Source organism: Diaphorina citri, unplaced genomic scaffold, assembly GCF_000475195.1.
Source record: "Diaphorina citri unplaced genomic scaffold, Diaci psyllid genome assembly version 1.1 scaffold729, whole genome shotgun sequence".
In the NCBI taxonomy this organism is placed as follows: Eukaryota; Metazoa; Arthropoda; class Insecta; order Hemiptera; family Psyllidae; genus Diaphorina; species Diaphorina citri.
This window is the reverse complement of record NW_007378162.1, coordinates 103,725-115,537: the sequence shown is the minus strand read 5'-3', so window position 1 is coordinate 115,537 and position 11,813 is coordinate 103,725.

Sequence of the window (11,813 nt, the reverse complement as noted above, 5' to 3'; positions counted from 1 at the left end):
ATTAGAAGTATCTAAAAAGTGAGCCTAATAAATTATGTGTAGCGAGGGAGTAGAAGTGTGCAAATGATATCAATGAATACATTAACACTGCCATTAACAACAATATCATATTAAGTAAATTCCATATCATAAAACGTAATAAGAAAAATGTATTTCCACCTCTTCTCTGTTACTTATTTTTTCGCATAAATAGTACATGCGTAACTTACATACAATACATTGAATAATATTAAATAATGCACTACTATCTATACCGAGCGTTCCTAGTTCCTACTTAGAATACATTTTTATTGCATAATAGATAGGTAGGTACTTGTATAAAAAAAAAATTCAATTTATTGTAAAAACAGGAAGATTGCCAAATTTTTATCTTGTTCCGTTCGGTACCTGTGATTTTGTGTTGGCCTCGCAATTGGACCTACTATCAGTCTTTTCTTTAAATTCCTTATTATTTATCAATAGCTATTTGGTCACCTTTGAATGATCCTATGACATAACCCAATATTTCAGCAAAATCTTGGTAAGCATATTGGTGTTGATTGTAATAATTGTTTGGCGGTTGAATCTGTTAAGAAATACTACACAGAAATACCGGAAATCGGAATAGATGAACACTTGTTGGTTAAATTTGGAGCTTCCAGCACATGAGCTGAGAAACGTTGGGAACTTTGTTGCTATGGTTTCTTTGGAGATTTCCGTGAACCAATGACAAATAAAATTATTAATCCTGAACCAACTCAATACTCAAAACCAATTATTTGATTGATTTTTATTATCTACATCACGTGTTTAGTTCCCATGATTGGACGCATTTGTCAAAATAATGGTTCATTAATACCTATTGACTGATAAAGCGAACAAGCGATTATGTAAGAATTTAATTTGATTATTTGATTTTAAAATCACTTTTTCCAAGATTCCCACGATAACACATTTGAAATACAAAATGCACTCGGTTGCTCAGTATATCTACAGAAGTAGAATCTTACTATTATCCAATCGGAATAGTCAGACTAACCTACAAGGAGATTAGTCTTTAATGAAAGTAAAACAATTCACCAAATACCGGAAATTAAACATTCAAATAATTAAAACAATGTAAAAATAAAACGCGAATCGGATAGAAATATATAAAAAAAAAATCGCGCATCGCGTATTCCCAATGCAATCTACTCGCGGGGTGCATGACTTAATAGATGCAACTAAACTGCATTTGGTCATATTATTTTTTTAATGCAACGAATGGTTTAAGTCTAAAGTAGAAGAAATGTGCATAAGTAATAATAATGTAATTTTTGCAAGGTGGGGACTGGTGCGGTGTGTGTATATACCTACATAGGATATTTCATACTAAGTAATAGTATTGTTTGAAAGAATATTCTTGAACAATTCAGATTACCAAATTAGGTATGACTGCAAAAAGCTGACTAAAAACGCCGGCCCCGTAAAATCTGGGAAAGGTGAAGAAGAAAATTCTTGGCCCATTCAGTCCTTTCCACAAGAAGAAAGGGAGAATCACATCCTGATGTGTGAATTCTTGTAGGTACACCCTGTAAGTTCCCTTCTGCAATGAAGTTTAAGAAATTTTCCAATTGTAATGACCATTTTAGTGTTCCTGGTAAAAAGACCTTTAATTTGATATATAGGTCGACCAGGTTTTGATAAGTCCTTCTATGGGGACAGACAGAGTGACAGACGACACCGAAGCGAATAAAATAGCCCGTCCCTTATACCTTTTTATTACTATCGTAATAATAAAGGAAGGACGGGCTAAAAACCGTCAGGTAACGCTGGGTCACCTTGTATATTCAGCAAAAAATGGTAAACTCAACCAATCCCAATCTCCGCCAAAAGGAAAACACGCGTACATCAAGTTCTACAGCCGCCCCCGAATGTTATCAGAGGGTTCATTAATACATTCAAAATATTATTGAATAGAAACTGGCGAATTTCTAAAAACTCATCTAAAAACTTTCTACCCATCAGCGGCCCATCCACACGTAGTTAACCTCAACTCGAAAGTCCATGCTGCATGGTGCATCATTATACCGTGGACCAGTGCAGTCATTTCTAAAACAATTTTCTCTAATGGACATTTTGGGAATCTATTTTTCTCAATCCCATCAGCCCGATCATCTCTCCCACATCGCGATGGGGAATGATTTTGGGAAAATTAAAAAGATTTCTCAATGCGGTTTTTCTTTTCAGCGATATAAACGAGAATGCTGAGGAGGGGGATATCAATATGTAGGATACATTACGTTAGCTTTTCAATTTGCTAGTCTACTGAATGGTGCAAAATAGATTTGTGTATGACAAAATGAGATAGATTTTGATAGAGGTATCTTCCTATATCAATCTGACTGTGTACATCTCTGAATGCATGTGTGCCTATGCCTATATTAGATATCCGTGTTCTGTTTATCAGTAAAGGCAAAATATACAATTATGTACATGTTAACACGTTCAAATATGTAGGTACTTCTAAAGAGGAGTATGAGGTTCCAACAACAAGGAAAAATCATGGATTTTCACCCAATCTTTTGGAAACCCTGTAACTAATAGGTACATGCCTATGGATGAGTAATTTGAGTATGAATATGAAAGCCCTACTACACTCCTGTAAGAGCACCGGCCATACCTATGGATAGAACAATGAAATATGTACTCACAGACTTACAGTGAAATAAATGAAAATTGAAAGTGTCTAGGAAAACTTACCATCTAGACAGCGATTCCAACAATAAAGACATCCAGATTCCTTTATCATTTTAGTCCAAAGTCATTATTAGTCCCCACATCACAGATGATATTGAACGTCCTCTTTTCATTCGAGTTATGCAAGAACTCCTCTGGTTTTAACATAATATTACAAAAAAAAAAAAAATCATCCAGTTTTTATAATTTATTCATTAGAATCATTAGTGATATGATACCTTGTGCTTTGTTTCAGGGAGAAGTGGATATCTCAAGTCAATAAAAAGGTCATTTAAAAATAGCTGATAAAATTGATGGCTGATTAGAAAGAAAACTGATGTAAACAAAGTAAATGGTACTCAGACCACAACTTGGGTTGCTGATTATTTATCAATAGCTATTTGGTCACCTTTGAATGATCCTATGACATAACCCAATATTTCAGCAAAATCTTGGTAAGCATATTGGTGATATATTTTGATTGTAATAATTGTTTGGCGGTTGAATCTGTCAAGAAATACTACACATTGAAATACCGGAATAGATGAACACTTGTTGGTTAAATTTGGAGCTTCCACATATCATAAAACGTAATAAGAAAAATGTATTTCCACCTCTTCTCTGTTACTTATTTTTTCGCATAAATAGTACATGCGTAACTTACATACAGTACATTGAATAATATTAAATAACAATGCACTACTATCTATACCGAGCGTTCCTAGTTCCTACTTAGAATACATTTTTAATGCATAATAGATAGGTAGGTACTTGTATAAAAAAATTCAATTTATTGTAAAAACAGGAAGATTGCCAAATTTTTATCTTGTTCCGTTCAGTACCTGTGCTTTTGTGTTGGCCTCGCAATTGGACCTACTATCAGTCTTTTCTTTAAATTCCTTAAAAAATCTACTTATATTTTGAAGAGACATCCCTAAATTTGAAAGTTGAAAGATTCCAAAATTAAATTACAAATCATAACAATAATATTGAAAAAATAAAGTGAGCAAAAAGTTGTGGGTGCATAGTATGATGATAATTTAATTGGGCTCAAGGTACAGAAAGGCACATTGCAATTTTTATTTTAGAAAAAAATTGCACAAATGCAAATTTTAAATACATTATATACTTAGTGGATATTATAACACTTTGAATTTTTTCTTAATAAGATATAGAGGACGATTTTTCATTTTCTTTCTTCTATAATGCAGATTTATTTATTATTTTATTTTCGTATTTTTTCTGCACTTCCGGGTCGCCCTATCTGTATTTTTTAGCTTTAATTTAATGACGTATTTGAATGAGAAAAACAAAATAAATTATTTTTCTAAACAAAATTGGCCTCTCCCACTCACCTAGTGGCACACATTTTTCTCTGATTGTGACGTAAAGTGTCCCTAATGGAGCAGATAGAAATTTGACCAAATGGAACAATAATACTAGGTGGATGCATAAGGAGTAAGAATAACTAAAAATTTCACGATTCTAAGCAATGTACAGACAAATCTACAATTTTATTTATATAGATATTTTAGAAAACCATTAGAAAAACCGTCCCGTCCTAAGAAATACAGGAACTGAGTAATATACATACCATAAGAAGGGCCAAACTTTCATGAATGTCAAAGGCATATAACTACCAACAACTCCAACCAGGAGCAGTAGTTTTCTAAACAAAATTGGCCTCTCCCACTCACCTAGTGGCACACATTTTTCTCTGATTGTGACGTAAAGTGTCCCTAATGGAGCAGATGGAAATTTGACCAAATGGAACAATAATACTAGGTATCAATATTTTAGAAACCCATTAGAAAAATTGTCCCGTCCTAAGAAAAACAGGAACTGAGTAATATACATACCATAAGAAGGGCCAAACTTTCATGAATGTCAAAGGCATATAATTATGTATGTATATAACTACCAACAACTCCAATTAGGAGCAGTATCTGCATTCTGCAGTGATGACAGAGATCATAACAGGTGGCTGTCGTAACATAATTCTTGTGGATCAACAGAACTCAAAATTTGCTAAATTCTTAGTTATTGATTCTCGTCACTATATCACGGTCTGTCTCCATCCCTCTCTTTCTCTCCTTCCGCTTCCCCTCTCCCCCTCGCCCTATCCCTATATGATGCAGTGATGACAGAGATCATAACAGGTGGCTGTCGTAACATAATTCTTGTGGATCAACAGAACTCAAAATTTGCTAAATTCTTAGTTTTTGATTCTCGTCACTATATCACGGTCTGTCTCCATCCCTCTCTTTCTCTCCCTCCGCTTCCCCTCTCCCCCTCGCCCTATCCCTATATGGACGCCAGACGCCACGGGAAAACTACATATGTAGCATATTGCCGTATAATATTTCCTATTGTCTCAGAACACGAGACTCCAACTTGAGTCGTATAATCTCTTTGAGATCAAACTCGGAGTCAAACCTTCGAGATCCGGTTTGTTTCCTGGTTGTGTCTCAAAATTTCAGCGAAGTTTTTCAGTTTAATAAAAATCTGATGTAGCCAAGTATATGAAGCTTTGATAGCTTGATATGTGTGAGGTGTTAGGTAGGAACTATATAATATTTATAAGTTTTTCCCATGTATTGCAAGGTAGTTGTGATTGTGACCAATATTGAAAAGTAATATCACTCATATGTATAGAGGTACTCCGCCCATAACATTTTCGCTGGCGGCGCGGCAAAATAAGAAGCTCTCCTGCCTGCTATTCTAAAAGGCCCCGGACATGTATTGAAATACGTATGTACCTATTGAACTATTAGAAGTTACTGCTTAATGAGTTTCCATTAAAATATCTACCCAAAAGTTCCAAAGAAGTAAAAGAGTCTTTAAAAGACCTCTTTTCCTAAACAACTTTACTTTCAAATAACAAGTCCTTATTTTTTGCTCATTGGTGATCTGTTAATCTACATAGTAGAGAGAAGTGGCATACTTGTTCAAACTCATAGAGTCAAACCCTATTTCTGTTTATTGAGTGTCCAATGTGAACATAGGTGCCTATATCTTCAGAATTGGCCTTATTCATCCATCAAAGTAATAGTCCAAGAGTCCACAGTCTCGTATTCAGTTTTGCTTTTCAGATCCAAGCTTATTTTCGAGTTGATTCGGGCTCTCGCTGGGAGTTTCAACATTGTTTTATCGTTGAAATGGAGAATGGAGGGAAAAACCAGTGTCCGGGGAGTCTATGGTTTTCATGTCAAATACTCTTGGTTGACAATGCCAGAATTTTCAACCCAGGGTGTGTGCGGATCTGGCGCCGAATGAGTCGAAACACGGCTTTAAAGTAATAGTCCAAGAGTCCACAGTCTCGTATTCAGTTTTGCTTTTCAGATCCAAGCTTATTTTCGAGTTGATTCGGGCTCTCGCTGGAAGTTTCAACATTGTTTTATCGTTGAAATGGAGAATGGAGGAAAAAACCAGTGTCCGGGGAGTCTATGGTTTTCATGTCAAATACTCTTGGTTGACAATGCCAGAATTTTCAACCCAGGGTGTATGCGGATCTGGCGCCGAATGAGTCGAAACACGGCTTTGCCAAATCAAGTCAGTTTGAATCAAAGGAAATAACGACCGGCAAGGCGGTACCAAATTATAGTGAAAACGTGCTGACTGCAAATAATCCACATGCCTAGTGGAAATACTACAAGTCAATCGGCATCAACTGAATTACTATAAACATCTAAATTTCTGCCTGGAACTGTAAAAGCATGTGAGCTCCCGGACTATTCTCGTGCATAATGGGCGGTACCAAATTATAGTGAAAACGTGCTGACTGCAAATAATCCACATGCCTAGTGGAAATACTACAAGTCAATCGGCATCAACTGAGTTAGTAGAAACATCTAAATTTCTGCCTGGAACTGTAAAAGCATGTGAGCTCCCGGACTATTCTCGTGCATAATAAAGTGATGTTCTCTGCAACTACTTCAGCGCCACAGACCTATTGTCTCAGAACACGAGACTCCAACTTGAGTCGTATAATCTCTTTGAGATCAAACTCGGAGTCAAACCTTCGAGATCCGGTTTGAACCCTGGTTGTGTCTCAAAATTTCAGCGAAGTTTTTCAATTTAATAAAAATCTGATGTAGCCAAGTATATGAAGCTTTGATAGCTTGATATGTGTGAGGTGTTAGGTAGGAACTGTCTGTTCCACAGGTATAGGATTGTGTGATTGGTAGAACTTCAGGTTCTGGTTATGTACCGGGTTGGGGAAGGCAAGGTTGGTAAACTTGCCTTGTTTTTCAGTTACCACTCCCATTCCAAACTGTAGAAACAATGTCCTGTCTCACCTAGTCCGAGCTCATCTCAAACCGGTACATAACCACAACCTCAGATGTGCTTTTTAGGCCGGCTACTCACGCGACAGTGTTCGATCTAGGTCTGTCAGACCATCGGAACGTGCGTGGCCGAAAAAGTTTACGACTCAGACGGTCTGAAGACTGAAGTCGGAAGCCGAGACGTTTTTCCACCACACACTTTCTGGTGGTCGGAGAGACCTAGTTCTATCCGACAAGCGGAGCGTGAGTGGCCGGCCTTAAATACCTTAACTTAAAGAGGCCAAAACTTTAGATCCTTAAAAGACGTAGGTGAGTGCCTACTTATAAAGTTAACCAGGCAAAGTGGTTTTGTTATTAGGTGGTCCAGCAGTCAGTTTGTATACCTGTGAAGACAAAAGGCTTTCTTTTGTTCATTTCTGATTCAGCACTGAAGAGTGAGGTTTCAACTTACTCGAGCTTCATCTTAGGTATGCAATTAACAGGGGCATTTTACGTTGAATCTATAATTTCTTCAGCATAATATATTGGTAGATCACTTAGGTACTAATGCTTACGTTGTTACTTTTGGTGCGCCTTTTTCACGTGAACTAGGATGGGTAAGTTGGATAGAAGGACCACCACGTAGCTCGTACATCAGAGTTTACGTCCCACGTAAATCCCATTATACATTATCACACTGTGAAGTGCTAACTTAATTATCTATTCTGTTCCACAGGTATAGGATTGTGTGATTGGTAGAACTTCAGGTTCTGGTTATGTACCGGGTTGGGGAAGGCAAGGTTGGTAAACTTGCCTTGTTTTTCAGTTACCACTCCCATTCCAAACTGTAGAAACAATGTCCTGTCTCACCTAGTCCGAGCTCATCTCAAACCGGTACATAACCACAACCTCAGATGTGCTTTTTAGGCCGGCTACTCACGCGACAGTGTTCGATCTAGGTCTGTCAGACCATCGGAACGTGCGTGGCCGAAAAAGTTTACGACTCAGACGGTCTGAAGACTGAAGTCGGAAGCCGAGACGTTTTTCCACCACACACTTTCTGGTGGTCGGAGAGACCTAGTTCTATCCGACAAGCGGAGCGTGAGTGGCCGGCCTTAAATACCTTAACTTAAAGAGGCCAAAACTTTAGATCCTTAAAAGACGTAGGTGAGTGCCTACTTATAAAGTTAACCAGGCAAAGTGGTTTTGTTATTAGGTGGTCCAGCAGTCAGTTTGTATACCTGTGAAGACAAAAGGCTTTCTTTTGTTCATTTCTGATTCAGCACTGAAGAGTGAGGTTTCAACTTACTCGAGCTTCATCTTAGGTATGCAATTAACAGGGGTATTTTACGTTGAATCTATAATTTCTTCAGCATAATACTTTGGTAGATCACTTACTAATGCTTACGTTGTTACTTTTGGTGAGCCTTTTTCACGTGACCTAGGATGGGTAAGTTGGATAGAAGGACTTTCTTATCCATCCCTTGTCATACCCCTTCCTCTACCTATGTTTGACATTGTTGGTAATTATGAGTATATCTACATACCTATACGTACGAGTCTTTTTGGTTGTCATTTTAATAAAATATCAAATTGTATTAATTTGTGTCAAAGTCGTATTAATTATTTATTATTGTTTTAACAATAGGTAGCTGCTTATGTTTATGTATAGGTGTGCGCTAGTCATAATACATTTTAATATTGTTTTTTATTATCATTAATTATACAAGATGTCGTCACAGAATTGAAGTATTATACCGAACCTAATTTCAAAATAATGTCAAGTGGAAATCTTTTTCGTCAACAATCGACACTATTATAGTGTTCTATGGTTTCCTGCTTCGCTCGACCTCGAATATCAGTGTGTGGTATATTGTCTTCGTGCCTTCTATGCCTGTTTGGACACATTTTCTTCGACATCCTGTATTTATATTTAAGTATTATGTAAGAATAGAAAGAAATGTTTATGTACATTGTACCTGCATACTTTGCACGTCGCCATCTCCTCTTTTTGACATTGATAAAATTGAACAATTTTTTAAACCGTGAAAATTGACTGGTAAAACACTTGAGCATTTTCCTTGAAGATTTAGATTAAGTGAAGCAACAAAGCTTGTGAGCAGAAAAATGCTCCAAATAATATGCACTCATATGGAAACGGAAGCTTTAAAAACAATTTTTCTTGAACATTTAAAAGAAAAGGCGCCGGGAAAGGGCTGAGTCGTAAAAAGTGAACTACAGGTCTTTTGGGGAAACACTAATATCATTAGAGCAAAATAAAAAGATTTGACTGCATCGAGCATCCTGGCCCTAAGTTCAACCTTCATTAGGACAGAGCCAAGCAGAAAATGGATGGTTCTTTTATGCTTAATGTCGCCCATTAGGTCACACATTTCGCCCTGACATAGGCTGAAGGGTACCAAGACAGTTAACCTCGGGCTTGAGTCCCAACACTATTTGGGACGTACATATGTTTCCCTTGTTGCAAATAAAAAATTCTTTGCACTTCTGGTGGATCAGGACTAACTTCTTCGTGAGTAATCAATGCTATCTTGTTTTTCTTTAGGCACCGTCTCAAGAGTAGGAGGACAAGGAAGAGGAAGACCATGGATGGCCTATATCAATCATATCATGGATTTCGCTGGCTGCAATAATTATCACGAAATGAAAGCATGGGCACACGACAGAGACTAATGGAGAGAGATTGCCAACCAATCCCCGGATTGAAGGAATAGATAGATAGGTAGACCGTCTCAATCTCAAAGCTTGGCTGTCATCACGCATATTGATTCGCTGATTTCGAAAACTTCGACTGCAACAAAATCAGATGCTGAGATATTGAAGTCATTGAACCCCTCTTCAGGTAAGCAACTAAGATTCAAATTCCGTTATGATTATATTGGAATTTACTTTTTTACCCAATTTGACGGGAGAGCTTAAACGTTTCATTCCTCTTCGGTGCCACAAATCGTTTTGGGTAGGTAGTTATCTATATAGTAGGTACATATATAGGTACCAATATTCTTAATATTGGATGTTAGGAACTCTTCAATCAGGTATTCTTTAATCAATGTGAATGGTATTCTTTAATCAATGAAAATAAAATCTCATTTGATTATACTTAATTATTACACCGTGGAACTAAAATGATCCATTGGTCTTCTCTTTTGATTTCAGCTTGTATAATATGTTGCTTGACTTGACGTGATATGTGCTGGGAAAGTCTTTTATGTTCATTTGATCTCACTGCAAATGGATACTTCAGGAATCCATCAGACCAATGGTCAAAGATCCCGACATTTACAGCATACACTTGTTATACAAAACTATGAATGGCACTACTTCTTCTAGATCTAAAGCCCTTACAGATAATTTTTGTGCTTCTCTTTGTCACGCGGTTTCGAAGAGCTTTCACAGGTGAAGGATTAATTGATCTACGTATCTATCTGAAATAAAATTATAATAAATTTCATATTTTGAAAACAAATTTGTCAGCGATTATACGCAATGTGAGAATGAGAAGATACAGGCACCAAAAACATATTATGTAGATACAATTGCACATATTATGTGATCTACATTGAGACCATTTGGTGAACAGTAGTCGGAAAGAGTTCTCGTTCTTCAGGACTTTACTTTTTCGCCTCAGGTCGTTCAAACTTTGCAGAGAGGATGTAGAATTGTAGAAAAGTGTTCATTGTCCAAGGTTCGAAGAATGTACGGTTCGCTCGGTATAATATTGCTGAAGGATCTGCAATTCTATACAGTAACAACACACCGTGTATCATGGAAGTTTTGTGCAAAATGCTCTTTGAAATTACAGTATTAGGGCCAACCTGTCTAAAATTGGTACAAATCTGTCTAAAATATTTAGGTTACCTACGTATCTACTTACTTCTCAGAAGAGCTCAGTAGAAGGATTATTATGTAGACCATAAAAATGGAGAAAAAAAGGACTCTCCATTTCCCCATAACAAAGCACAAACCACAGCTAAGAGGAGTTTTTTCCACAAATATTATTATTCTAAACGCATAAAAAAAATCTCCATCACCACCTAAATCTCTCAACTACCTATGGACTGTGTAGAAAAGAAGGAGAAAATAACATAAAAGGCCGGACTTCGAGAAAAAAAATCCAGCTTATTGTATTAAAAAAACGCTTGTCCCAGGCTATTGTTTTTAAAACGGGACGATAGGTCAATTTTTAAAACGAAAAAAAAAGAAGAAAAATTTCAAAAGCAAGTTAAAAGGAGGGGGGTCATTTTTTCTCCTTTTTTTCAACAACATATTTTTTATGTGTATAAAAAACAAGGGGTAAAAAAATGTAAGATTCAGGTTGGTGAGAGGGTGAGGGTTGGTAAGAGGGTAACGGATACCCAATGGAGGGGCGCATTCCCTGTATCGATCTTCTAAGACCCACCTTTTTTTCTTCATTTTTATGTATTATATTTTTTTCTCTACAAAAAAAAAAGTTTTTCTTACTTTCTTTTCCTTCTGTGCTTTTTTTTTACATTACCCTTACTCTCCTTTAGTACTTTCTCCAACTTCCCCTATTCCTGCTTTCTCTACTCTCTCCAACTTTTATATTTTCCATCTTCTATCGTTTTACTAATGGTATGGGTACTATCTACTATCCCTACACTAATGTTATGGTGCTTTTTACTGTACGGGTAAGCTGCAGGCCCTTGAAAACTGTAGTTTTCCTTTTTTTTTTATTTTTCTCATGTCCAGTTACATTTCCATTTCCCAGGCACTTCTACTTACCTAGTTTCAGTATTGTTATGTCAGATACGCTTCTTTTCGGACTAGCGACTAGGGTAATTCATGTAGGACTGTTTTTGTGTCCATCAA